This window comes from Salvelinus namaycush, unplaced genomic scaffold, assembly GCF_016432855.1.
Source record: "Salvelinus namaycush isolate Seneca unplaced genomic scaffold, SaNama_1.0 Scaffold276, whole genome shotgun sequence".
NCBI lineage: Eukaryota > Metazoa > Chordata > Actinopteri > Salmoniformes > Salmonidae > Salvelinus > Salvelinus namaycush.
This window is the reverse complement of record NW_024059630.1, coordinates 231,381-258,964: the sequence shown is the minus strand read 5'-3', so window position 1 is coordinate 258,964 and position 27,584 is coordinate 231,381. Positions and strand designations below refer to the sequence as shown.

Genomic DNA, 27,584 nt, shown 5'->3' with positions numbered 1-27,584 from the left:
CTAGTGGTCAACATACTATCGAACATAACGTTTAGGACCGAGGCTTCGACTTGTCCTACTAGTGGTCACATACTATCACATAACATTTAGGACCGAAGCCTTGCAGACTTCGTCCTAACTAGTGGTCAACATACTATCAACAGTAAGCATGTAGGACCTGGACTTGCAGAACTTCCTCATAACTAGTGGCAACATACATATCAACATACATTTAGGACCTGAGGACTTGCAGACTTGTCCTAACTAGTGGTCGAACATACTATCAACATAACATTTAAGGACCGAGACTTGCAGACTTCCTCCTAACTAGTGGGTCAACATACTATCAACATAACATTTACGGACCGAGACATTGCAGACTTCGTCCTAACTAGTGGTCAACATACTATCAACATAACATTTAGTGACTGAGACTTGCAGACCTTCGTCCTAACCTAGTGTTCAACATACTATCAACATAACAGTTAAGGACTGAGACTTGCAGACTTCCTCCTAACTAGTGTCAGCATACTATCACATAACATTTAGGACCGAGACTTGCAGACTTCCTCCTAACTAGTGGTCACATAGCTATCACCATAACCTTTAGGGACCGAGACTTGCAGACTTCGTCCTAACTAGGTGGTCAACATACTATCAACATAACATTTAGGACCTGAGACTTGCAGACTTGTCCTAACTAGTGGTCAACATACTATCAACATAACATTTAGGACCGAGACTTGCAGACTTGTCCTAACTAGTGGTCAACATACTATCAACATAACATTTAGGACCGAGACTTGCAGACTCCTCCTAACTAGTGGTCAACATACTATCAACATAACATTTAGGACCGAGACTTGCAGACTTGTCCTAACTAGTGGTCAACATACTATCAACATAACATTTAGGACCGAGACTTGCAGACTGCTCCTAACTAGTGGTCAACATACTATCAACATAACATTTAGGACCGAGACTTGCAGACTTGTCCTAACTAGTGGTCAACATACTATCAACATAACATTTAGGACCGAGACTTGCAGACTTGTCCTAACTAGTGGTCAACATACTATCAACATAACATTTAGGACCGAGACTTGCAGACTTGTCCTAACTAGTGGTCAACATACTATCAACATAACATTTAGGACCGAGACTTGCAGACTTGTCCTAACTAGTGGTCAACATACTATCAACATAACATTTAGGACCGAGACTTGCAGACTTGTCCTAACTAGTGGTCAACATACTATCAACATAACATTTAGGACCGAGACTTGCAGACTCCTCCTAACTAGTGGTCAACATACTATCAACATAACATTTAGGACCGAGACTTGCAGACTTGTCCTAACTAGTGGTCAACATACTATCAACATAACATTTAGGACTGAGACTTGCAGACTTGTCCTAACTAGTGGTCAACATACTATCAACATAACATTTAGGACTGAGACTTGCAGACTTGTCCTAACTAGTGGTCAACATACTATCAACATAACATTTAGGACCGAGACTTGCAGACTTGTCCTAACTAGTGGTCAACATACTATCAACATAACATTTAGGACCGAGACTTGCAGACTCCTCCTAACTAGTGGTCAACATACTATCAACATAACATTTAGGACCGAGACTTGCAGACTCCTCCTAACTAGTGGTCAACATACTATCAACATAACATTTAGGACCGAGACTTGCAGACTTGTCCTAACTAGTGGTCAACATACTATCAACATAACATTTAGGACCGAGACTTGCAGACTTGTCCTAACTAGTGGTCAACATACTATCAACATAACATTTAGGACCGAGACTTGCAGACTTGTCCTAACTAGTGGTCAACATACTATCAACATAACATTTAGGACCGAGACTTGCAGACTCCTCCTAACTAGTGGTCAACATACTATCAACATAACATTTAGGACCGAGACTTGCAGACGTGTCCTAACTAGTGGTCAACATACTATCAACATAACATTTAGGACCTGAGACTTGCAGACTTGTCCTAACTAGTGGTCAACATACTATCAACATAACATTTAGGACCTGAGACTTGCAGACTTGTCCTAACTAGTGGTCAACATACTATCAACATAACATTTAGGACCGAGACTTGCAGACTTGTCCTAACTAGTGGTCAACATACTATCAACATAACATTTAGGACCGAGACTTGCAGACTCCTTCCTAACTAGTGGTCAACATACTATCAACATAACATTTAGGACCGAGACTTGCAGACTCCTCCTAACTAGTGGTCAACATACTATCAACATAACATTTAGGACCGAGACTTGCAGACTTGTCCTAACTAGTGGTCAACATACTATCAACATAACATTTAGGACCGAGACTTGCAGACTCCTCCTAACTAGTGGTCAACATACTATCAACATAACATTTAGGACCGAGACTTGCAGACTTGTCCTAACTAGTGGTCAACATACTATCAACATAACATTTAGGACCGAGACTTGCAGACTTGTCCTAACTAGTGGTCAACATACTATCAACATAACATTTAGGACCGAGACTTGCAGACTTGTCCTAACTAGTGGTCAACATACTATCAACATAACATTTAGGACCGAGACTTGCAGACTTGTCCTAACTAGTGGTCAACATACTATCAACATAACATTTAGGACCGAGACTTGCAGACTTGTCCTAACTAGTGGTCAACATACTATCAACATAACATTTAGGACCGAGACTTGCAGACTCCTCCTAACTAGTGGTCAACATACTATCAACATAACATTTAGGACCGAGACTTGCAGACTTGTCCTAACTAGTGGTCAACATACTATCAACATAACATTTAGGACCGAGACTTGCAGACTTGTCCTAACTAGTGGTCAACATACTATCAACATAACATTTAGGACCGAGACTTGCAGACTCCTCCTAACTAGTGGTCAACATACTATCAACATAACATTTAGGACCGAGACTTGCAGACTTGTCCTAACTTAGTGGTCAACATACTATCAACATAACATTTAGGACCGAGACTTGCAGACTCCTCCTAACTAGTGGTCAACATACTATCAACATAACATTTAGGACCGAGACTTGCAGACTTGTCCTAACTAGTGGTCAACATACTATCAACATAACATTTAGGACCGAGACTTGCAGACTCCTCCTAACTAGTGGTCAACATACTATCAACATAACATTTAGGACCGAGACTTGCAGACGTGTCCTAACTAGTGGTCAACATACTATCAACATAACATTTAGGACTGAGACTTGCAGACTTGTCCTAACTAGTGGTCAACATACTATCAACATAACATTTAGGACTGAGACTTGCAGACTTGTCCTAACTAGTGGTCAACATACTATCAACATAACATTTAGGACCGAGACTTGCAGACTTGTCCTAACTAGTGGTCAACATACTATCAACATAACATTTATGACTGAGACTTGCAGACTTGTCCTAACTAGTGGTCAACATACTATCAACATAACATTTAGGACTGAGACTTGCAGACTTGTCCTAACTAGTGGTCAACATACTATCAACATAACATTTAGGACCGAGACTTGCAGACTCCTCCTAACTAGTGGTCAACATACTATCAACATAACATTTAGGACCGAGACTTGCAGACTTGTCCTAACTAGTGGTCAACATACTATCAACATAACATTTAGGACCGAGACTTGCAGACTTGTCCTAACTAGTGGTCAACATACTATCAACATAACATTTAGGACCGAGACTTGCAGACTCCTCCTAACTAGTGGTCAACATACTATCAACATAACATTTAGGACCGAGACTTGCAGACTTGTCCTAACTAGTGGTCAACATACTATCAACATAACATTTAGGACTGAGACTTGCAGACTTGTCCTAACTAGTGGTCAACATACTATCAACATAACATTTAGGACTGAGACTTGCAGACTTGTCCTAACTAGTGGTCAACATACTATCAACATAACATTTAGGACCGAGACTTGCAGACTTGTCCTAACTAGTGGTCAACATACTATCAACATAACATTTAGGACCGAGACTTGCAGACTCCTCCTAACTAGTGGTCAACATACTATCAACATAACATTTAGGACCGAGACTTGCAGACTCCTCCTAACTAGTGGTCAACATACTATCAACATAACATTTAGGACCGAGACTTGCAGACTCCTCCTAACTAGTGGTCAACATACTATCAACATAACATTTAGGACCGAGACTTGCAGACTTGTCCTAACTAGTGGTCAACATACTATCAACATAACATTTAGGACCGAGACTTGCAGACTCCTCCTAACTAGTGGTCAACATACTATCAACATAACATTTAGGACTGAGACTTGCAGACTTGTCCTAACTAGTGGTCAACATACTATCAACATAACATTTAGGACCGAGACTTGCAGACTTGTCCTAACTAGTGGTCAACATACTATCAACATAACATTTAGGACCGAGACTTGCAGACTCCTCCTAACTAGTGGTCAACATACTATCAACATAACATTTAGGACCGAGACTTGCAGACTTGTCCTAACTAGTGGTCAACATACTATCAACATAACATTTAGGACCGAGACTTGCAGACTCCTCCTAACTAGTGGTCAACATACTATCAACATAACATTTAGGACCGAGACTTGCAGACTTGTCCTAACTAGTGGTCAACATACTATCAACATAACATTTAGGACCGAGACTTGCAGACTTGTCCTAACTAGTGGTCAACATACTATCAACATAACATTTAGGACCGAGACTTGCAGACTCCTCCTAACTAGTGGTCAACATACTATCAACATAACATTTAGGACCGAGACTTGCAGACTTGTCCTAACTAGTGGTCAACATACTATCAACATAACATTTATGACTGAGACTTGCAGACTTGTCCTAACTAGTGGTCAACATACTATCAACATAACATTTAGGACTGAGACTTGCAGACTTGTCCTAACTAGTGGTCAACATACTATCAACATAACATTTAGGACCGAGACTTGCAGACTCCTCCTAACTAGTGGTCAACATACTATCAACATAACATTTAGGACCGAGACTTGCAGACTTGTCCTAACTAGTGGTCAACATACTATCAACATAACATTTAGGACCGAGACTTGCAGACTTGTCCTAACTAGTGGTCAACATACTATCAACATAACATTTAGGACCGAGACTTGCAGACTCCTCCTAACTAGTGGTCAACATACTATCAACATAACATTTAGGACCGAGACTTGCAGACGTGTCCTAACTAGTGGTCAACATACTATCAACATAACATTTAGGACTGAGACTTGCAGACTTGTCCTAACTAGTGGTCAACATACTATCAACATAACATTTAGGACTGAGACTTGCAGACTTGTCCTAACTAGTGGTCAACATACTATCAACATAACATTTAGGACCGAGACTTGCAGACTTGTCCTAACTAGTGGTCAACATACTATCAACATAACATTTAGGACCGAGACTTGCAGACTCCTCCTAACTAGTGGTCAACATACTATCAACATAACATTTAGGACCGAGACTTGCAGACTCCTCCTAACTAGTGGTCAACATACTATCAACATAACATTTAGGACCGAGACTTGCAGACTTGTCCTAACTAGTGGTCAACATACTATCAACATAACATTTAGGACCGAGACTTGCAGACTTGTCCTAACTAGTGGTCAACATACTATCAACATAACATTTAGGACCGAGACTTGCAGACTTGTCCTAACTAGTGGTCAACATACTATCAACATAACATTTAGGACCGAGACTTGCAGACTCCTCCTAACTAGTGGTCAACATACTATCAACATAACATTTAGGACCGAGACTTGCAGACGTGTCCTAACTAGTGGTCAACATACTATCAACATAACATTTAGGACTGAGACTTGCAGACTTGTCCTAACTAGTGGTCAACATACTATCAACATAACATTTAGGACTGAGACTTGCAGACTTGTCCTAACTAGTGGTCAACATACTATCAACATAACATTTAGGACCGAGACTTGCAGACTTGTCCTAACTAGTGGTCAACATACTATCAACATAACATTTAGGACCGAGACTTGCAGACTCCTCCTAACTAGTGGTCAACATACTATCAACATAACATTTAGGACCGAGACTTGCAGACTCCTCCTAACTAGTGGTCAACATACTATCAACATAACATTTAGGACCGAGACTTGCAGACTTGTCCTAACTAGTGGTCAACATACTATCAACATAACATTTAGGACCGAGACTTGCAGACTCCTCCTAACTAGTGGTCAACATACTATCAACATAACATTTAGGACCGAGACTTGCAGACTTGTCCTAACTAGTGGTCAACATACTATCAACATAACATTTAGGACCGAGACTTGCAGACTTGTCCTAACTAGTGGTCAACATACTATCAACATAACATTTAGGACCGAGACTTGCAGACTTGTCCTAACTAGTGGTCAACATACTATCAACATAACATTTAGGACCGAGACTTGCAGACTTGTCCTAACTAGTGGTCAACATACTATCAACATAACATTTAGGACCGAGACTTGCAGACTCCTCCTAACTAGTGGTCAACATACTATCAACATAACATTTAGGACTGAGACTTGCAGACTTGTCCTAACTAGTGGTCAACATACTATCAACATAACATTTAGGACCGAGACTTGCAGACTTGTCCTAACTAGTGGTCAACATACTATCAACATAACATTTAGGACCGAGACTTGCAGACTCCTCCTAACTAGTGGTCAACATACTATCAACATAACATTTAGGACCGAGACTTGCAGACTTGTCCTAACTTGTGGTCAACATACTATCAACATAACATTTAGGACCGAGACTTGCAGACTCCTCCTAACTAGTGGTCAACATACTATCAACATAACATTTAGGACCGAGACTTGCAGACTTGTCCTAACTAGTGGTCAACATACTATCAACATAACATTTAGGACCGAGACTTGCAGACTCCTCCTAACTAGTGGTCAACATACTATCAACATAACATTTAGGACCGAGACTTGCAGACGTGTCCTAACTAGTGGTCAACATACTATCAACATAACATTTAGGACTGAGACTTGCAGACTTGTCCTAACTAGTGGTCAACATACTATCAACATAACATTTAGGACTGAGACTTGCAGACTTGTCCTAACTAGTGGTCAACATACTATCAACATAACATTTAGGACCGAGACTTGCAGACTTGTCCTAACTAGTGGTCAACATACTATCAACATAACATTTAGGACCGAGACTTGCAGACTCCTCCTAACTAGTGGTCAACATACTATCAACATAACATTTAGGACCGAGACTTGCAGACTCCTCCTAACTAGTGGTCAACATACTATCAACATAACATTTAGGACCGAGACTTGCAGACTTGTCCTAACTAGTGGTCAACATACTATCAACATAACATTTAGGACCGAGACTTGCAGACTTGTCCTAACTAGTGGTCAACATACTATCAACATAACATTTAGGACCGAGACTTGCAGACTTGTCCTAACTAGTGGTCAACATACTATCAACATAACATTTAGGACCGAGACTTGCAGACTCCTCCTAACTAGTGGTCAACATACTATCAACATAACATTTAGGACCGAGACTTGCAGACGTGTCCTAACTAGTGGTCAACATACTATCAACATAACATTTAGGACTGAGACTTGCAGACTTGTCCTAACTAGTGGTCAACATACTATCAACATAACATTTAGGACTGAGACTTGCAGACTTGTCCTAACTAGTGGTCAACATACTATCAACATAACATTTAGGACCGAGACTTGCAGACTTGTCCTAACTAGTGGTCAACATACTATCAACATAACATTTAGGACCGAGACTTGCAGACTCCTCCTAACTAGTGGTCAACATACTATCAACATAACATTTAGGACCGAGACTTGCAGACTCCTCCTAACTAGTGGTCAACATACTATCAACATAACATTTAGGACCGAGACTTGCAGACTTGTCCTAACTAGTGGTCAACATACTATCAACATAACATTTAGGACCGAGACTTGCAGACTCCTCCTAACTAGTGGTCAACATACTATCAACATAACATTTAGGACCGAGACTTGCAGACTTGTCCTAACTAGTGGTCAACATACTATCAACATAACATTTAGGACCGAGACTTGCAGACTTGTCCTAACTAGTGGTCAACATACTATCAACATAACATTTAGGACCGAGACTTGCAGACTTGTCCTAACTAGTGGTCAACATACTATCAACATAACATTTAGGACCGAGACTTGCAGACTTGTCCTAACTAGTGGTCAACATACTATCAACATAACATTTAGGACCGAGACTTGCAGACTTGTCCTAACTAGTGGTCAACATACTATCAACATAACATTTAGGACCGAGACTTGCAGACTTGTCCTAACTAGTGGTCAACATACTATCAACATAACATTTAGGACCGAGACTTGCAGACTCCTCCTAACTAGTGGTCAACATACTATCAACATAACATTTAGGACTGAGACTTGCAGACTTGTCCTAACTAGTGGTCAACATACTATCAACATAACATTTAGGACCGAGACTTGCAGACTTGTCCTAACTAGTGGTCAACATACTATCAACATAACATTTAGGACCGAGACTTGCAGACTCCTCCTAACTAGTGGTCAACATACTATCAACATAACATTTAGGACCGAGACTTGCAGACTTGTCCTAACTTGTGGTCAACATACTATCAACATAACATTTAGGACCGAGACTTGCAGACTCCTCCTAACTAGTGGTCAACATACTATCAACATAACATTTAGGACCGAGACTTGCAGACTTGTCCTAACTAGTGGTCAACATACTATCAACATAACATTTAGGACCGAGACTTGCAGACTCCTCCTAACTAGTGGTCAACATACTATCAACATAACATTTAGGACCGAGACTTGCAGACGTGTCCTAACTAGTGGTCAACATACTATCAACATAACATTTAGGACTGAGACTTGCAGACTTGTCCTAACTAGTGGTCAACATACTATCAACATAACATTTAGGACTGAGACTTGCAGACTTGTCCTAACTAGTGGTCAACATACTATCAACATAACATTTAGGACCGAGACTTGCAGACTTGTCCTAACTAGTGGTCAACATACTATCAACATAACATTTAGGACCGAGACTTGCAGACTCCTCCTAACTAGTGGTCAACATACTATCAACATAACATTTAGGACCGAGACTTGCAGACTCCTCCTAACTAGTGGTCAACATACTATCAACATAACATTTAGGACCGAGACTTGCAGACTTGTCCTAACTAGTGGTCAACATACTATCAACATAACATTTAGGACCGAGACTTGCAGACTTGTCCTAACTAGTGGTCAACATACTATCAACATAACATTTAGGACCGAGACTTGCAGACTTGTCCTAACTAGTGGTCAACATACTATCAACATAACATTTAGGACCGAGACTTGCAGACTCCTCCTAACTAGTGGTCAACATACTATCAACATAACATTTAGGACCGAGACTTGCAGACGTGTCCTAACTAGTGGTCAACATACTATCAACATAACATTTAGGACTGAGACTTGCAGACTTGTCCTAACTAGTGGTCAACATACTATCAACATAACATTTAGGACTGAGACTTGCAGACTTGTCCTAACTAGTGGTCAACATACTATCAACATAACATTTAGGACCGAGACTTGCAGACTAGTCCTAACTAGTGGTCAACATACTATCAACATAACATTTAGGACCGAGACTTGCAGACTCCTCCTAACTAGTGGTCAACATACTATCAACATAACATTTAGGACCGAGACTTGCAGACTCCTCCTAACTAGTGGTCAACATACTATCAACATAACATTTAGGACCGAGACTTGCAGACTTGTCCTAACTAGTGGTCAACATACTATCAACATAACATTTAGGACCGAGACTTGCAGACTCCTCCTAACTAGTGGTCAACATACTATCAACATAACATTTAGGACCGAGACTTGCAGACTTGTCCTAACTAGTGGTCAACATACTATCAACATAACATTTAGGACCGAGACTTGCAGACTTGTCCTAACTAGTGGTCAACATACTATCAACATAACATTTAGGACCGAGACTTGCAGACTTGTCCTAACTAGTGGTCAACATACTATCAACATAACATTTAGGACCGAGACTTGCAGACTTGTCCTAACTAGTGGTCAACATACTATCAACATAACATTTAGGACCGAGACTTGCAGACTCCTCCTAACTAGTGGTCAACATACTATCAACATAACATTTAGGACTGAGACTTGCAGACTTGTCCTAACTAGTGGTCAACATACTATCAACATAACATTTAGGACCGAGACTTGCAGACTTGTCCTAACTAGTGGTCAACATACTATCAACATAACATTTAGGACCGAGACTTGCAGACTCCTCCTAACTAGTGGTCAACATACTATCAACATAACATTTAGGACCGAGACTTGCAGACTTGTCCTAACTTGTGGTCAACATACTATCAACATAACATTTAGGACCGAGACTTGCAGACTCCTCCTAACTAGTGGTCAACATACTATCAACATAACATTTAGGACCGAGACTTGCAGACTTGTCCTAACTAGTGGTCAACATACTATCAACATAACATTTAGGACTGAGACTTGCAGACTTGTCCTAACTAGTGGTCAACATACTATCAACATAACATTTAGGACCGAGACTTGCAGACTTGTCCTAACTAGTGGTCAACATACTATCAACATAACATTTAGGACCGAGACTTGCAGACTTGTCCTAACTAGTGGTCAACATACTATCAACATAACATTTAGGACTGAGACTTGCAGACTTGTCCTAACTAGTGGTCAACATACTATCAACATAACATTTAGGACCGAGACTTGCAGACTTGTCCTAACTAGTGGTCAACATACTATCAACATAACATTTAGGACTGAGACTTGCAGACTCCTCCTAACTAGTGGTCAACATACTATCAACATAACATTTAGGACCGAGACTTGCAGACTTGTCCTAACTAGTGGTCAACATACTATCAACATAACATTTAGGACCGAGACTTGCAGACTTGTCCTAACTAGTGGTCAACATACTATCAATATAACATTTAGGACCGAGACTTGCAGACTTGTCCTAACTAGTGGTCAACATACTATCAACATAACATTTAGGACCGAGACTTGCAGACTTGTCCTAACTAGTGGTCAACATACTATCAACATAACATTTAGGACCGAGACTTGCAGACTCCTCCTAACTAGTGGTCAACATACTATCAACATAACATTTAGGACCGAGACTTGCAGACTTGTCCTAACAAGTGGTCAACATACTATCAACATAACATTTAGGACTGAGACTTGCAGACTTGTCCTAACTAGTGGTCAACATACTATCAACATAACATTTAGGACTGAGACTTGCAGACTTGTCCTAACTAGTGGTCAACATACTATCAACATAACATTTAGGACCGAGACTTGCAGACTTGTCCTAACTAGTGGTCAACATACTATCAACAACACAACAGGTGTAGGAGAGGCCCAGTGGCCCACAGAGGGGAAGTACAACTGAACATAAATCACTTCTTCATTCATCCACCACATGGACATGGCCACATGGACATGGCATAGCAATGCCTATATACAGCCAGCACAGGCGAAACACAGTTTCTCTGGAACCCCCCCCCCCCCCACAAGGTCGGAGTTCACTTTAGCTCATGGATAAATGTTTAGTGGGAGGCCTACACCATAAGAAATGTGCGTAAAACCAGTCTATTAATGCCAAATAATACAGTCAGTCCACCCTCAAAACTAGGGATTGCTTCATTATGCAGTGTAGCCTAGTATCTATAGGGACAGTATATACCGTATTTAGCTGCTTTTTAGCTGTTATTCATAAACTTTTTATAAAAATTACATCAAATAGCCTAACAATGTGGAAAAAAGTAGTCGGCTTGAGGATTAATTCAGCCACTATTTAGCCTATTGTTGAACTAAGTGGGTTTTGTCTGGCTAATAGCTTACACAAATGGGCTGTAATATTCAAGGTAAATTAAATAAAATCCAACTTGAGAGACTCCCCTGGTCTGAAGTCCTCCTTGCACCTTCTCTCTCTGTGTCTCTTGTTCTCTTTCTTTCTCTTAGAAAATATTCTCCCTGTGTCTGTGCTTGTGTCTCTCTTTTTGTTCTATGTAGAGGCCTATAGTTGCTACAGTATTTGCGACTGTCGCTTTGCTTTTTTATGTGCACATTTTTTCACCACGGCCTCTAGGTCCAGGTTGCGGGCCCAACTGTTTCTATACTGAGTATTGCCAACCCAGACAGTCTTTCCTGTGACATATGTCCATTAAGCTGCACACAATTTAAACAGTCTTGAATGATGTATGCCAAGGTATACCTGAGATAAGGCACTGTTGAGTTTGCAACCCCACAACTCAAATGCCGGTTCACCAGTATGAACGAAATAGCAAACAGCTTTTTTTGTTCAAGCCCTCAAGAACTGTTGGCAGCTAAAGATGATCATCTGTTTGCTGTTAAGTATCCAGACGACCTGTCCCCCAGAGCTTTCAATAGGCTACAGTTAATCTCTTTCTGTAACCTGTTGAGGCCGGCAATTAAGGAGAATGAGAGGCTAAATTAAAGATGTTGCAGAACTGCTGTATTTGAAGAACAAATCTTCTGCCCAGTTCCCCTGATGTTGCTATGGCAATCAATATGTTTTTACCATCCCTGTAAAACTGTCGCTTTTGCGGAGATCGTTTTCAAAACTAAAACTCATAAAAAAAACTCCCTATGAAGCATTAGGCTCTCGGTCTCATATGTGTTTTTGAACAACTTAGTAAGCTCCACTCATTGCACTGGCGCCTTCGTAGCTGTTACCACAGCATCTGTTGTTCACTGATATCCCAGTCTGGTCTCATAGAATAGACGTAACATAGTAAACATAAATCCGGAACACTCAAATGAGTATGATATGTTAGAATTGGTATCTTTACGTAAGATATAAGGTTACTTAAAGCAAAAACGAAAGGAGGGTGGTTGTTAGGGGTTCGGAGTATAACGCAAACGTCTAGCAACACAAACATCTAGAAACCCAAAGGTTGTGTGTTTCAATCTCATCAGACAACTTTAACATTTTAGCTAATTGCCAACTTTGCAACTACTTTACAGCTACTTTGCAACTAAACTCAGCAAAAAAAGAAACGTCCTCTCACTGTCCACTGCGTTTATTTTCAGCAATTTTAACATGTGTAAATATTTGTATGAACATAACAAGATTCAACAACTGAGACATAAACTGAATAAGTTCCACAGACATGTGACTAACATTAATGGAATAATGTGTCCCTGAACAAAGGGGGGGTCAAAATCAAAAGTAATAGTCAGTATCTGGTGTGGCCACCAGCTGCATTAAGTACTGCAGTGCATCTCCTCCTCATGGACTGTACCAGATTTGCCAGTTCTTGCTGTGAGATGTTACCCCACTCTTCCACCAAGGCACCTGCAAGTTCCCGGACAATTCTGGGGGGAATGGCCCTAGCCCTCACCCTCCGATCCAACTGGTCCCAGACGTGCTCAATGGGATTGAGATCTGGGCTCTTCGCTGGCCATGGCAGACCACTGACATTCCTGTCTTGCAGGAAATCACGCACAGAATGAGCAGTATGGCTGGTGACATTGTCATGCTGGAGGGTCATGTCAGGATGAGCCTGCAGGAAGGGTACCACATGAGGGAGGAGGATGTTTTCCCTGTAACGCACAGCGTTGAGATTTCCTGCAATGACAACAAGCTCAGTCCGATGATGCTGTGACACACCGCCCCAGACCATGACAGACCCTCCACCTCCAAATCAATCCCGCTCCAGAGTACAGGCCTCAGTGTTTTTGCCAGTCATGTCTGGTCCAGCGACGGTGGGTTTGTGCCCATAGGTGATGTTGTTTCTGTGATGTCAGTTGACGATCTTCCTTACAACAGGCCTACAAGCCCTCCAAGTCCAGCCTCTCTCAGCCTATTGCGGACAGTCTAAGCACTGATGGAGGGATTATGCGTTCCTGGTGTAACTCGTGCAGTTGTTGTTGCCATCCTGTACCTCTCCCGCAGGTGTGATGTTCGGATGTACCAATCCTGTGCAGGTGTTGTTACACGTGGTCTGCCACTGCGAGGACGATCAGCTGTCCATCCTGTCTCCCTGTAGCGCTGTCTTAGGCGTCTCACAGTACGGACATTGCAATTTATTTGCCCTGGCCACATCTGCAGTCCTCATGCCACCTTGCAGCATGCCTAAGGCACGTTCACGCAGATGAGCAGTTCTTTTGGTGTTTTTCAGAGTCAGTAGAAAGGCCTCTTTAGTGTCCTAAGTTTTCATAACTGTGACCTTAATTGCCTAAGCTGTTAGTGTCTTAACAACCGTTCTACAGGTGCATGTTCATTAATTGTTTATTGTTCATTGAACAAGCATGGGAAACAGTGTTTAAACCCTTTACAATAAAGATCTGTGAAGTTATTTGGATTTTTGCAAATTATCTTTGAAAGACAGGGTCCTGAAAAAGGGACGTTTCTTTTTTTGCTGAGTTTATGTAACATGTTAGCTAACCCTTCCCCTATCCCTTTCAGCCAACCCTTCCCCTTCCCCTTCCCCTTCCCCTTCCCCTAAACCTAACCTTAACCCTAACCCCTAGAGCTAGCTAACATTAGCGTTAGCCACCTAGCTAAGGTTAATGAGCATTTCTCCTTTGCCAAGATAATCCATCCACCTGACAGGTGTGGCATATCAAGAAGCTGATTAAAAAGCATGATCATTACACTAGTGCACCTTGTGCTGGGGACAATAAAAGGCCACTCTAAAATGTGCAGTTTTGTCAAACAACACAATGCCACAGATGTCTCAAATTTTGAGAGAGCGTGCAATTGGCATGACGACTGCAGGAATGTCCACCAGAGCTGTTGTCAGAGAATGTAATGTTAATTGCTCTACCATAAGCTGCCTCCAACGTCGTTTTAGAGAATTTGGCAAGACGTCCAACCGGCCTCACAACCGCAGACCATGTGTATAGCGTCATGTAGGCGAGCGGTTTGCTGATGTCAACGTTGTGAACAGAGAGACCCATACTGGTGGTGGGTTATGGCATGGGCAAGCATATGCTACGGACAACAAACACAATTGCATTTTATCGATGGCAATTTGAATGCACAGAGATACCGTGATGAGATCCTGAGGCCCATTGTCGTGCCTTTAATCTGCCGCCATCACCTCATGTTTCAGCATGATAATGCACGGCCCCATGTCGCAAGGATCTGTACACAATTCCTGGAAGCTGAAAATGTCCCAGTTCTTCCATGGCCTGCATACTCACCAGACATGTCACCAATTGAGCATGTTTGGGATGCTCTGGATGGACATGTACGACAGCGTGTTCCAGTTCCCGCCAATATCCAGCAACTTCTCACAGCCATTGAAGAGGACTGGGCCACAGACCACAATTAACAGCCTGATCAGGAGATGTGTCACGCTGCATGAGGCAAATGGTGGTCACACCAGATACTGACTGGTTTTCTGATCCACGTCCTTACTTTTTCAAAGGTATCTGTGATCAACAGATGCATATCTGTATTCCCAGTCATGTGAAATCCATATTTTAGGGCTTAATGAATTGACTTAAATTGACAAGTTCCTTATATGAACTGTAAAATCTTTGAAATTGTTGCATGTTGCGTTTTTATATTTTTGTTTCAGTATAAATGGAGTGTTTTGGATTTACGTACAGAATAATACAAAATGCTCTGAGACCACGTTGCAAGATGATATCACCTTACTTTCAATCAGTTCTTTTCTTCTTTTTCAAGGCCTGAGGCACTTCTTCAGTTACATTCCTGAAGCCCAAGAAACAAACACTTGGCTTCCTGATTTATGACAGGCGCTTCGTGGTTTCAGAGAGAGAAAAGTAGAGAAGTTTTACTTTGACTGTGATTTGGGTGTGTAGGATGGGGACGGGAGTTGAGTGGGGGACAGTATGAATCATGGCTGAATATTTTGCTGTGAATCATCTATCTGTGCTGAGTCAGAATGTCCTCCCACACACCACTCCCCTATCACCACTCAACCCTGCACCCTAAACCCTCTCCAAACCACTACCCTAATCCTCTCTGACGCCACCATCCTACACCCTACCCAACCCACTCCCCCGATTCTCCTCAGCCCCCAAACCCCTCCCCCTCCCTGATCCTTCCAGGACTTGCCTCATTGAGTAGGTTCCCTCCCCAGCTGACAGAAGCTCTGAGAGGCAGAGCGAGGCCTCCCTCCATGCCTACCTCGCTGCCTGCCTCCCTCCTTCCTTCTCTGCCTAACATTACTCCCAGACACAGACAGAGCAGGCCTGGCTCTCTTTCAACTATGCAGCTGGATTTACACACACATTAAAGACTGATATACAACCAGGGAAGGGAGTGCCGCTGACACCCAATGGTAGCATACACTGAGATAAACTGGGCTTTTCACATTGGTTAACATTGAAACGGATAGGAGCTACCGGCTAATACAGAACTGACCCTTTGAGCTTCAATAAAAATGTTAGCTAACGCTAGGCTAGCTTTGGATAGCTTAGGTTACGTAGGCGTGGATCCCCATACACCAGTCACACTAACAAGACAGTAAATGAAGTTACAAGTTACAACACTAAGTTACGGCTACAGAAGCCTTCCCTTCTCACACACACTCTCCCCTGAGACACTGTCATTGTTCAGTTAATTCCACATCATAGCAGGTTACTCATCAACACCAGACACATTTCCTGTCACAACTCAGAGAGAGTGCATCTCAATCGTCTTCCCCTCCTCATCTCCTGTCCTTCATCAGGGGTGTATCTCAATACTCTAAAATGCCTTCCTCTCGTCATCTTATCTCCTCTGTCAGCACTGATCTGATAGAAGTGGACAGGACAGATGGACCTCTGCTATAAAGCTTCCACCTATCCAGTCTATTGAGATCAGTGCAGATGATGTTAAAAACAAGAAGTGGTGAGATAGACACATGTTGATGTGTCAAAAGTCGTTTCTCAAACGGGGGCTATAGGATGCAGGTTTTGGCAAAAGCCTGCACCCTGTTGTAGAAACGCTGCAAGGTTGATGACACTGAGTCCTGGGGGGTTGCTGCTGCTATTGAGACAGCATTAGTGCTTTTGTTTCCCCCGTCACTCCTCTGCAGCATAGCATTCCTGCTGGCATCATGGGATTACTGATACGACATCATCCTGCTGAACTCAGAGGCAGCGAGGGAGGGGGGGAGGGTCCATGTATTCACTGGGAAATCCACCCCTCCACAACAGACAGGAGGCGGGGGGGCTGGACAGGTGAATAACCCTGTTGACTTTCTGTGAGCACACTAGCAGAGATATTGAACTCTTGTACTTTCCATGCCTTTAGGGCACATCACCCAGATTGCCTGCTATTCCAGAAATGTAGAAAGGAACTCCGTAAAATGCTGTTGAAGATCACAACACGAACGAGCAGATGTACACAGAGCAAAGAAGAGGGTAGGACACAGTACACTGCTTACAACTACCGCACACTCCTAAGAAGAATTCCAAATGCCCTAGACAATTTCATTCTCACAGACAATTCTTAAAAGCAACATACATTGTAGATAAAGAAATGCCTCTGTCCTACTGTGTTTTAGCCAGTTGATTCTTGTATAGGTGAGTCGTCTAAGCAGAGTTAACCACAACAGCACAGATACAGGGATCTTCCCTGCTACAAAACAGAGCCACAGTGCAGTCCAAAGGTGATCATAACACATCACACACAGCAGAGAAGCAATAAAGGCCGGACTCACTTCCCTGTGTAATAACCACTGGTCCCAACCTAAAGCAGCCCTACCTGCAGTAAACAGTAGAGTAGGCCTAACTGGGGGGTTCACTATGCTAACGTATGGTCTAGAGGTCTCTCCATGGGAGGAAGCATAGATTTCATTTAACATTAGAAACATGGTGGTGACATTTCAGTCAATACCAGTGTTCTTGAGTCTAAGAGTGTGTGTGTGTGTGTGTGTGTGTGTGTGTGTGTGTGTGTGTGTGTGTGTGTGTGTGTGTGTGTGTGTGTGTGTGTGTGTGTGTGTGTGTGTGTGTGTGTGTGTGCGCATCGCAACAGATCAAAGAAAAATACTTTTTCAGGTCAGCCAGAGGATCCAGCCTGCTACAGCACTTTTCCTGACAGAAGCCCAACTCCCCTTCCTATTGGCTGACAGGATCATGTGACCGGACTCTGGCCATTTTTCTGAGCCAATCAGACGGAGGATGCCTCTGGCTGGGTGGGAGAGTGGAAGTGCTATCTCTCTTCCTCCCTCTGTTTCTGTGGCGCTGTCTGACAGGAGAATGTGAGTAGTCAAAGCAGACTAACAGTAACATAGAGTTTCTCAACCCCTGGGGGGCAGAGGGAGGGGGGGAGGGGGGATGTGGGGAGAGAGAGAGTGCTTGTTGGTCTATCAGAGGAAACAGTCTATTCATGGTGAGTCATAACGCATATCATACATCCTCTGGCACACAGAGACGACCAGGATAGAGTAGAGAAGAGTAGAGCAGTGTAGAGAAGAGTAGAGAAGTGTAGAGCAATATATACATATATACTTCAGTTCATGGAAATAAATAGCTAGCCAGCTACTTAACCTTGTTGCTCAAAGCTAACGTTATAAGCAGCCAACTAGCTTCATCAGAGGTCCAGCTGTCCTGTCCACTTCTATCAGATCAGTGCTGAACAAATGGCTACCCAGATTATTTGCTGACAGAGAAGTGACGCTTGACTGGAACGATTATGTGTTGTGAAGCTAGTCACAATAAGGATTAGGCACAATAGTGGAATTTGCGGTTTGCCTTCAAAATAAAAGTACCTCTTTGAAAGTGATGCACAAGGTTACTGGTGGAATCATGCCATATTTAGACTAGATCATGTTAAACAAAGTTGGAATGTGAAGCAATGAAATGGGGTATCAGTCTACTCGGTGACACCCACAGAACACAACTGTGAAGAGTTTACGCAAATATTAGCATTGTAGCTGACTGTAAAATTTGTATTTTTTTATTTTACCTTTATTTAGCTAGGCAAGTCAGTTAAGAACAAATTCTTATTTTCAATGACGGCCTACGAACAGTGGGTTAACTACCTTGTTCAGGGGCAGAACGACAGATTTTTACCTTGTCAGCTCTGGGATTCGATCTGCGAAATAACCTCCCCAGTCAGCCTATTGTGTGTATTGGCATTCATATTGCACTGTACATTTTTACCTAAGGATTAGGGATCAATGAAATGGGGTATCAGTCTACTCAATACCTAATTTTCCCAACGTTCTCCTCAGAGTTATCAGACTCCAAAACACCCACGCAGTATTGTTTTTCCTCGGGAATAGTGTTCAATGCACTTTTTAATTTTTTTATTTCACCTTTATTTAACCAGGTAGGCTAGTTGAGAACAAGTTCTCATTTACAACTGCTACCTGGCCAAGATAAAGCAAAGCAGTGCGACAAAAACAACAACACAGAGTTACACATAAACACATAGTAGGTTGACTATAAATGTGGTTCAATTCACAGATGTTTCAGAGTCCCACAATAAGAGCTACGACGTTAATGTTCTCTGGGTGTCACTGAGTAGACTGATACCCCATGTCATTGATCCACAATCCATAGGTAAGGCTGCACAGTGAAATAAGTATGCCCCCAAAGCAATGCTAAAGTCTAATATATCCAGTGTAATTTCAACATATATTTTTCAAATGTACAAATTATAATCTGTTTTTGATTTTATATAACAACATTCCAAACTCGTTTAGCATGATCTATTTAATTATGGCATAATTGACAGCGATTTGCGTCACTGTCAATGACATACTTTTATTTTGAAGGCTAACCTCGAAAATCCACTCTTGTGGCTAATCCTTATTGTGGCTAGCTTCACATAGATGGGTCCGCCCACCATTAATCAAATAAAAACTGTTATAAATTAGGGTCCTTTTAAATGATGACACCTAGCTATATAGTTAATTGTCTAACTATAGCTACTGAAACAGATGATGTCGTTTAGCTATGTTTTTGGGGAAGAACATTGTTTGCATCCATCAGCTAGCTAGCTTTTTTTATGACCAGCGTTGTAGGTGCGCGAGACAACTTTACCAGCATCATAGCATACGTGTCGGTGAATCGTTGTGACATATGACATACGAGTGATAGTGTAATCAATGTGTAATACCTATGTAAGTGTAATCAATGTGTAATACCTATGTAAAAGCTTTATGAACGCGTTAAAATATTATGTGACGTGTAGTTATATCCAGGTCCAACGAGCTTATTTGACACGTCAAATAGTGTTATTTGAAGTGTATCTTTTTTGACACGAAAAGACCCAAACGGCGTTCCTTAATCATAGGATAGACGTTAGTGGTTGCGTAATGACGCGTGTCCAAGTGATCGCGCTTCATTGTGGGCTGCATGCCTAGATAACCGAAAGGTTAGCGCAAACACAAAGTCAAAATTGGCTATTGTAAAAATTCATGAAAAAAAAGAAGCCTTTTGTTAGTAATTTAATGTTAGGGTTAGGCATAAGGTTATCCGTGTGGTTAAAATTAGGGTTACGGGTAGGATTAGGTTGAAAACCTTCAACACTTGAACAGACAACAGAGTAGAGTGCTGGCTATTGTAGAAACACTGCATATTCAGACGAAACCGTTACTCAGTTTATATCACAATAACAGTCCTATTGATGTGATTGAGATAACGGTACTTACTTTGGTCCCAATCCCCTCTCACTGAGGTCCAAGGCGATGTATGATACTTTGGGTTAGAGCACACAGAACAGACAGCGGTAGCCTAAATGCAATTTTCAGAGAATTCGACCGCTGAGCAGAAAATCAATCCAACCGGAGAAAGTATTGTAATGAAACAGGCAGGGAGCGGGTCTCGAACCCTCGACCTTCTAAGCCCGAAGTCCGGCGCGCTATCGACTGTGCCGCAAAAGCATGCTCAAGCGGCAGAGTCGATTTCCGCGCTTATAAACCCAGGGTCGTTACACTACTCCCTCCTTTCAAAGAGCGCGTCCTCGCGCTAGTTTGCGACTTTACGTCTTACAGGAACGCGCTCACCGGCCAAGCACACGCACTGTCGTGGATGCGAGGTCCGATCACTTCCGACACCAGTGTAATGAAACAGGCAGGGAGCGGGTCTCGAACCCTCGACCTTCTAAGCCCGAAGTCCGGCGCGCTATCGACTGTGCCGCAAAAGCATGCTCAAGCGGCAGAGTCGATTTCCGCGTTTATAAACCCAGGGTCGTTACACTATAGCTCCGTCCTGTTGAATATAATCTGCCTGCTGCGCTCGTGACAGCCCGGGTGTGTCGTTGTTTTAGATTATGGTCCGACCTGACCACTTCCGCCGTTTATCCACATCTTTCCATCCAGTCAAAAACAATTTTAATAGAAAGAAGGATTGAGATAAAAAGAAAGAGTAGGTGGGAGAAGTTGAGAGACCGCGAGACGAGTAAAGGCGGGGTTTCTTTCTGTGTCGATGGATATCCGCTCGGATTGTCCTGGATAAATCTAAACTACAAGCTAGGATACTTTATCTTTCGTTGTGTCCCATGTATTCTTTCTCTTCTCTTTGGGGGATAGGGTGGTTGGCCGGGAATAGGCGTAGACCAGCCGACCTGCTGATTCTGGAGAACGGACCGCGAGAGAGGTGAGACTAGGAGTGAAATAGAAAATAACTGGGAGGAAGAGTCACAGATGACGTTTAGGCACACGAGAACACTTGGCTGACACACACACATCCGCATTTTGTTTCCGGACCCCAATAAACACTTTTACCCTTCTCTCTATAATAATGGTGTGATTAAGTCTATTTACATGACCAACTATTAGTGCGTAAACGACAAAAAAATATATATATATAGGCTAACCTAGAAAATCAATAGGGGCCAGGGTTCCCCAACTGGCAGCACACGGGGTGGTTTTATTTAGCTGAGTTTTCATTGTTGGACATTAAAGACTGTAAAAACACCAGGAAATCAGCTCCAAGTGATTTTCAAGTATTCCCACGTGTAATAGAGAGACACATTAGATCGTATTCCAATGTAATTAAGGTTTGTTTTGGTCAAATATTATATATGTTTGGACTTCTTGTGGTCAATTACAGTGTACAATGTTATTTGTAATTATGTTCCGGCCCCCCAACCATCCGCTCAAGAAAAAATCGTCAGGCAGCTGAATGTAGTTTGGGACCCCTGCAAGAGGCCCTCTAAATACATACAATTATAAACAAATAGTAGTCTAAAAGTAACTTGTTTTATGGGTTTGGACTTTAGACATTATTTGGTGACTTGAATGTAGGCCTATCAGTAGCTGTGTGTGGATAAAATCAGTGAGGCAGCCAAGCCAGTAAAAAAGCCATATTACAACCTATGTTGTGATAATTGCGTTGTTTGCTCTATAACTGTCACGCCCTGACCGTAGAGATCCTTTTATTCTCTATGTTTGTTTGGTCAGGGTGTGACTCGGGTGGGAAAGTCTATGCTTTCTGGTTCTTTGTTTTTTGGCCGGTATGATTCTCAATCAGGGACAGCTGTCTATCGTTGTCTCTGATTGGGAATCAGATTTAGGCAGCCTTTTTCCCTCTTTCATTTGTTGGTTCTTAATTTTGAATTGGTTGTTATTTTGCCCTGCAGAATGTCACGTTCGTATTTTGTTTTGTTGTTTGTCGGTGTTCATTAAAGAAATAAATAGAATGAACACATACGACACTGCACTTTGGAACACTTCTTCCCATGACGATCGTGACAGAACAACCCACCACAAACGGACCAAGTGGCGTGGCCGGGAGGAGCAGACAGAGTGGACATGGGAAGACATTCTGGAAGGAAAGGGATCCTGGACGTGGGAGGAGATCCTGGCTGGAAAGGATCGCCTGCCGTGGAAGCAGGTGGACGCAGCGAGGAAGGCGGAAGCAGCTAGTAAAGGGGCCCAGCGTTACACAGGGTCACGGCTGGCAAGGAAGACCGGGAGGCCACTCCCCCAATTTTTTGGGTGGTACTGGTCAGGCACCGTGTTATGCGGTGAAGCGCATGGTGTCTCCAGTGCGCGTTCACAGCCCGGTGCGCTCTGAGCCAGCTCTCCGCATGTGTCGTGCTAGAGGGGGCATCCAGCCAGGACGGATTGTGCCAGCACAGCGCTCCTGGTCTCCGGTGCGCCTCTTCGGCCCAGGACATCCTGCGCCGGCTCTGCGCACTGTGTCTCCGGTGCGCTGTCACAGCCCAGTGCGTCCTGTGCCTGCGTTCCGCACGTGCCGGGCCAAAGTGGGCATTCAGCCAGGACGAGTGGTGCCAGCTTTAAGCACCAGATCTCTAGTGCTCCCCCACAGCCCGGTTAGACCTGTGCCTGCTCCACGGACCAGGCCTCCAGTATGTCTCCCCAGCCTGGTGAGTCCTGTGCCTGCTCCACGGGCCAGTCCGGGGCCTGCAGCGAGGGTCCCCAGTCCGGGGCCGGCGGCGAGGGTTCCCAGTCCGGGGCCTGCGGCGATGGTCCCCAGTCCGGAGCCTGCGGCGAGGGTCCCCAGTCCGGGGCCTGCGGCGAGGGTCCCCAGTCCGGGGCCTGCGGAGAGGGTCCCCAGTCCGGGGCCTGCGGCGAGGGTCCCCAGTCCGGGGTCGGCGACGAGGGTCCCCGCACCAGAGGCGCCACCAAAGTGGGGGGAGCCAGAGGTGGAGCGGGGTCTGCGTCCCGCACCGGGGCCGCCACCAAGATAGATGCCCACCCGGACCCTCCCCTATAGTGTCAGGTTTGCGGCCGGAGTCCGCACCTTTGAGGGGGGGTACTGTCACGCCCTGACCGTAGAGATCCTTTTTTTCTCTATGTTTGTTTGGTCAGGGTGTGACTCTGGTGGGAAAGTCTATGCTTTCTGGTTCTTTGTTTTTTGGCCGGGTATAATTCTCAATCAGGGACAGCTGTCTATCGTTGTCTCTGATTGGGAATCAGACTTAAGCAGCCTTTTTACTTTTCTCATTTGTGGGTTGTTGTCTTTGTTAGTGGCATGTATAGCCTTACAGAGCTTCACGTTCGTTTTGTTGTTTATTGTTTTTGTTGGCGACATTTAAAATAAAAGAATGTACGCTTATAACGCTGCACCTTGGTCCGGTCATTTCCTTGACGACGATCGTGACAATAACCCATTCGTTCATACCCCACCGTGATATTCAGTAAGGCTGTGACAGCAAAAAGACGTCACACATTGGCGGAATAAATTCAACAACACATACGTTTGTTTCATCATAAAATAGGTTTGCAACAGCTGTCTAGTGAAGTCCACAAAGCAAATATTACATACAATCAGTTTTATCACCTGCAGCAGGGTCAAGCAAGTTCGTGCTTTCGACAGTTTACTAAGTAACTACTGATTTAGAAGCATTGAGTTAGCGCAAGTCAGCACAAAGACAACAGGAACACTGTCTTCACTATTCCAGCACCATTTAAACTTTAACATTTAAACATCAAATCAACAAGGCTATATATGCTTTGTTAAATACACTAAAAACAAACTTAAAGATACCAAAATAAATTTAGTCCAATCAATAATGCTAAATATCCTGGGGCTGTCCATGGTACTGATTTCTGTGTGTATGTGTGCATGTAAAACAATAAATGTTGACTCACCCTACTTGAAGACTAGTTGAACGCCAATGCCAACCTCCTCTCTTTCATGTTGGAAAAACGGTCTATTTAGTTTAGTTTAGTTTATTAATTCGACCATTTAAAAAAACAAGCACACATAAAACTTGAAAATGACCTACATGCACATGAATAAAATCATTGAGGATAACACACAATAAAGTCTGGGACTTATTTCCATTGTGGTCCTCTTGAGACAAGATGGCTGGACAAGATCGAACACAGTATGGCAGTGAAATAATAAAACAATAACAGAGGAGAAGAACATATATCTCGTCATTCCAGTTACATCATAGGGGTTATTCATATGGGCACATATTTTTACTTTATTTTTACAGCTGCCCAGAGAGGACGTTGTTTTTTTTGTTTTTTCTAAGGTAGTCTATGGCTCTATCACACAGTACAGTTTTTGTTTTTGTTGTCATAGGCTACATAGCTAAAATGCTTGCTAGCCTGACTTCCTTGCATGGACAATGAACCAGCTAAGTTCAATCAATCAATCAATCAAATGTATTTATAAAGCCCTTCTTACATCAGCTGATGTCACAAAGTGTTGTACAGAAACCCAGCCTAAAACCCCAAACAGCAAGCAATGCAGGTGTAGAAGCACGGTGGCTAGGAAAAACTCCCTAGAAAGGCCAGAACCTAGGAAGAAACCTAGAGAGGAACCAGGCTATGAGGGGTGGCCAGTCCTCTTCTGGCTGTGCCGGGTGGAGATTTTAACAGAACATGGTCAAGATGTTCAAATGTTCATAGATGACCAGCAGGGTCAAAATAATAATAATCACAGTGGTTGTAGAGGGTGCAACAGGTCAGCACCTCAGGAGTAAATGTCAGTTGGCTTTTCATAGCCGATCATTCAGAGTATCTCTACCACACCTGCTGTCTCTAGAAAGTTGAAAACAGCAGGTCTGGGACAAGGTAGCACATCCGGTGAACAGGTCAGGGTTCCATAGCTGCAGGCAGAACAGTTTAAACTGGAGCAGCAGCACGACCAGGTGGACTGGAGACAGCAAGGAGTCATCAGGCCAGGTAGTCCTGAGGCATAGTCCTAGGGCTCAGGTCCTCCGAGAGAAAGAGAGAGAAAGAAAAGAGAAAGAAAGAGAGAGAGAATATTTAATTTCACACAGGACACCGGATAAGACAGGAGAAATACTCCAGATATAACAGACTGACCCTAGCCCCCCGACTATTGCAGCATAAATACTGGAGACTGAAACAGGAGGGGTCAGGAGACACTGTGGCCCCGTCCGACGATACCCCCGGACAGGGCCAAACAGGCAGGATATAACCCCACTCACTTTGCCAAAGCACAGCCCTCACACCACTAGAGGGATATCGTCAACCACCAACTTACTATCCTGAGACAAGGCCGAGTATAGCCCTCAAACATCTCCCCCACGGCACCTCTCCTAGGGACGGCATTGAAGAGCACCAGTAAGCCAGTGACTCAGCCCCCGTAATAGGGTTTGAGGCAGAGAATCCCAGTGGAGAGAGGGGACCGGCCAGGCAGAGACAGCAAGGGCGGTTCGTTGCTCCAGTGCCTTTCCGTTCACCTTCACACTCCTGGGCCAGACTACACTCAATCATATGACCTACTGAAGAGATGAGTCTTCAATAAAGACTTAAAGTTCGAGACCGAGTCTGCATCTCTCATATTGATAGGCAGACATTCCATAAAAATGGAGCTCAATAGGAGAAAGCCCTGCCTCCAGCTGTTTGCTTAGAAATTCTAGGGACAATAAGGAGGCCTATGTCTTGTGACCGTAGCGTACGTGTAGGTATGTACGGCAGGACCAAATCGGAGAGATAGGTAGGAGCAAGTCCATGTAATGCTTTGTAGGTTAGCAGTAAAACCTTGAAATCAGCCTTAGCCTTAACAGGAAGCCAGTGTAGAGAGGCTAGCACTGGAGTAATATGTATAAATGTAGCTAGTTAATGTGAACCTACTAGACTTAAATCGTCTCAGGCCAGTAGAACAACATTCGTTTATAGTTAGATTAGAATTTTTTTCTTCACCTTTACTTAACCAGGTAGGCAAGTTGAGAACAGGTTCTCATTCACAATTGCGACCTGGCCAAGATAAAGCAAAGCAGTTCGACACATACAACAACACAGAGTTACACATGGAGTAAAACAAACATACAGTCAATAATACAGTAGAAAATAAGTCTATATACAATGTGAGCAAATGAGGTGAGATAAGGGAGGTAAAGGCAAAAAAAAGGCCATGGTGGCGAAGTAAATACAATATGAATGTGCAAAGTAGAGATATAAATAATGGGGTGCAAAGGAGCAAAATAAATAAATAAATACAGTAGGGGGAGAGGTAGTTGTTTGGGCTAAATTATAGATGGGCTATGTACAGGTGCAGTAATCTGTGAGCTGCTCTGACAGCTGGTGCTTAAAGCTAGTGAGGGAGTTAAGTGTTCCCAGTTTCAGAGATTTTTTGTGGAGTTCATTCCAGTCATTGGCAGCAGAGAACTGGAAGGAGAGGCGGGCAAAGGAAGAATTGGTTTTGGGGGTGACCAGAGAGATATACCTGCTGGAGCGCGTGCTACAGGTGGGTGCTGCTATGGTGACCAGCGAGCTGAGATAAGGGGGGACTTTACCTAGCAGGGTATGTAGATGACCTGGAGCCAGTGGGTTTGGCGTCAGTTTTTCGAGGGTATGTTTGGCAGCATGAGTGAAGGATGCTTTGTTGCGAAATAGAAAGCCAATTCTAGATTTAACTTTTGATTGGAGATGTTTGATGTGAGTCTGGATGTAGAGTTTACAGTCTAACCAGACACCTAGGTATTTGTAGTTGTCCCCATATTCTAAGTCAGAACCGTCTTAGGGAGG

General features: G+C 43.2%; 1 long non-coding RNA gene across 4 annotated transcripts; it reads left to right on the top strand.

Moving 5' to 3' along the window:
• Positions 1 to 17,423: 17,423 nt before the first annotated feature.
• On the top strand, positions 17,424 to 23,290 carry LOC120039501. 4 transcript variants are annotated; one of them, XR_005475435.1, is made up of 4 exons: positions 17,424 to 17,577; positions 18,191 to 18,416; positions 21,696 to 21,762; positions 22,796 to 23,290. It is a non-coding gene; the product is annotated as an uncharacterized LOC120039501 (long non-coding RNA). The 4 variants fall into 4 exon arrangements; XR_005475433.1 differs by having other exon boundaries at positions 22,748 to 23,290; XR_005475436.1 differs by lacking the exons at positions 17,424 to 17,577; positions 18,191 to 18,416 and adding an exon at positions 18,488 to 18,547.
• Positions 23,291 to 27,584: the final 4,294 nt, after the last annotated feature.